This window comes from Crocuta crocuta, unplaced genomic scaffold (genome assembly GCF_008692635.1).
Source record: "Crocuta crocuta isolate KB4526 unplaced genomic scaffold, BGI_CrCroc_1.0 scaffold64, whole genome shotgun sequence".
Lineage (NCBI taxonomy): Eukaryota > Metazoa > Chordata > Mammalia > Carnivora > Hyaenidae > Crocuta > Crocuta crocuta.
In genome coordinates this window covers 10,316,872-10,319,681 of record NW_027530640.1, presented here as the reverse complement: position 1 = coordinate 10,319,681, position 2,810 = coordinate 10,316,872, and positions in this window count along the sequence as shown.

The window sequence follows — 2,810 nt, the reverse complement described above, 5'->3', positions numbered from 1 at the left end:
TTTCTTTTTCTAGGTATAATTTAGGCACAGTAAAATATGCCTTTTTTAGTGTGTGGTTCTAGGAGTTGTGTAACCACCACATTCAATGATGTTACTGTAATCAAGCTTACAAGAGCCATGGACACCAAAGGTTTAAATTTGTTGTATATATTTTATATATATTATATATATATATAATTATATTATATATTGTGTATAATATACATACATACACAAAAGATATTTATTTATCATTTATTTGTTTAATTAATACTTATTTGAGTGTGAGAGAGCAGGAAGAGGGGCAGAGAAAGAGGGAGAGATAGAATCCCAACCTGTTAATGCAGAACCCAACAGGGGGCTCAAACTCACTAACTGTGAGATCATGACATGAGCCGAAATCAAGAAGTTAGATGCTTAATTGACTGAGCTACCCAGGTGCCCCTAAACTTCAGTTATATTTTTAATTTTTGTTTTGTTTTTGAAGGCTGAGACACTGGTAAGCAAGATAAAGCCAAGAAACAAACTCAGGCAATTACCTGAAAGGTTAAGATAGGAAAAAACTTTTTTCTTCTTGAATGATCCGAGGGGTAGAGACTGAGTATATCATTTAAGTGTTTATATAACACTGCTTATTCACTGTTCCCACCTTTACCAATCTATTGTCAAAAAAGAGTGTAACATCCCAATTATCTTGCACTTATCCTAGCTTCAAGTCTCTCAAACATGCTTATGTTGCCTCCCATCATCCCATAAGCCCCTTCTATATGTAAGGTTTTTATCCAGACAAATGCCTCTCTGAAACTTTCCTTGTCAATAGAAACTAACCCCATAATGGATTCCCAATTAGGTGGTATGTACGATTATTTTAAAACAATGTAGGACAAACCTGTTACTTTGGAATTTACAGTTTAGATGGGAAAATAAGTTCTTTTTCCATCAGAAGCTCATCTTTTATGGTTGTAACATTTTGTGGGACTCTAAAACATTTTCTTTTTTTCTTTTGTTTTTTTAAAATGTTTTATTTATTTCTGAGGGAGAGAGAGAGAGAAAGGAGAGTGTGAGCAGGGGAGGGTCAGAGAGAGAGGGAGACACAGAATCTGAAACAAACTCCAGGCTCTGAGCTAGCTGTCAGCACAGAGCCCGACACGGGACTCAAACCTACGAACCATGAGATCATGACCTGAGCTGAAGTCGGACGCTTAACTGACTGAGCCACCCAGGCGCCCCTCTAAAATTTATTCCTTAAGGTCTAATCTTTCATATGAGCCGTAGTCTTGGGCAGCCCATAAAAAAGTGCCTTATAAATATCCCATATCACCTTAAACATTAACAACCCAGTTCATCATCTGCCCTCCTCCCTCTAAAACAGTTTCCTTTCTTAGATTTCTAGTTCTGTCAGGCTGCAGTTTTAGTTTCAGATTTCAAACATTGGGATCCTTTTGTTTTCCTCGTTCTTTATCATCAGTTAGTAAATCCTGACATATCTGAATTCTGTGTGTGTGTTTTGTAACAAATCAAATAGTTAATAGCTTCCTACTGTCCTTCTCTTAATCGGGAGCACACTGATCACTACCTAATATGCTATATACCATTCTTTTTTAAAAATTTACTTCTTTTGAGAGACAGAGGGAGAGAGTGAGCATGTGCAAGTGGGGGAGGGGCAGAGAGAGATTGAGGGAGTATATGCAGGCGGGGGAGGGGCAGAGAGAGAGAGAGAGAGAGAGAATCCCAAGCATGCTCTGCGGGGCTCAAACTCCTGAACCGTAAGATCATGACCTGAAATCAAGAGTCTGATCCTTTACTGACTACCATTCTTATTGTCTCCTTCTCCCCAGTAGAATGTAAGCTCTATGAGGGCAGAGATTTTTGTCTGTTGTTTACTGCCATCCATATTCCCAGCACCTGGTGTAATATTTGTTAGATAATTGAGCACTTACTATGTACCAGGCACTATGAGTTTACATATGGAATCTCATTTAATTTTTGCCACATGGGGGAGTGTTTTATTGTTTTGATTTTCAGATAATAAAACTGGTTACATTTTTTGAAAAGGTTAAGTGACTTGCACCAAGTCACACAACTGGATGATCACACAGTTACTAGATAGTAGTGTCAGACTCGTTTTGTTCTCAAGCCTTCCAGCTTATTTCTATGCCTGGGCAATAATATTCATACTACTTCATCTAAATTTCAAGGCATTCCATAATATCAAAGACCCTAAACCTATCTTACCAAAGACTGTTTTATATAAAAAATCTCTTACTTCAAACTAGCCTACTTACTGTTACCTTGAACCTTATGTAGTTTTTCTTTCCTCTTTATTTTGCTCATGTAAAGTCTCTGTACAAATTTTATATAGCCTTTTAATCAGATTGAGCGCAAGTTCTCTTTCACGCCATTCAATCCTGAATACTCCAGGATACAGTGAGGAATTCCTTTTCTTCAGTAAGTACCACATGGTTTTGAGGGCTCTTGGTCATGTAATGTCTCATACTATGTCCCATTCCTTGATTCTTGCTTGCACACAAAAGTTCGATACATGGAAGCCTTGGTAACTTCCTCTCATTAGCATCAGAGTGAGGGTAGGTATGGTAGTTATTAGGGGTGCTGATGTTTATGTAGGATATCCTCCGACACTCGGCTTGTTATAAAATGCCTTTAGAAAAGCTAACGTTTTTGTTGGGAAGGAAGCATCTCATAGGTCACAGAAGCATAAAACGACGTGTTCCTTAAGTAAAATGAAAATGTCAGCAGTGGGAGTATGCTCTGAAAGGCCAGAAGGCCGAGCAGGGCTCCTGGAAGGGCTTCAAGGCCAGCGTCAGAGTGGC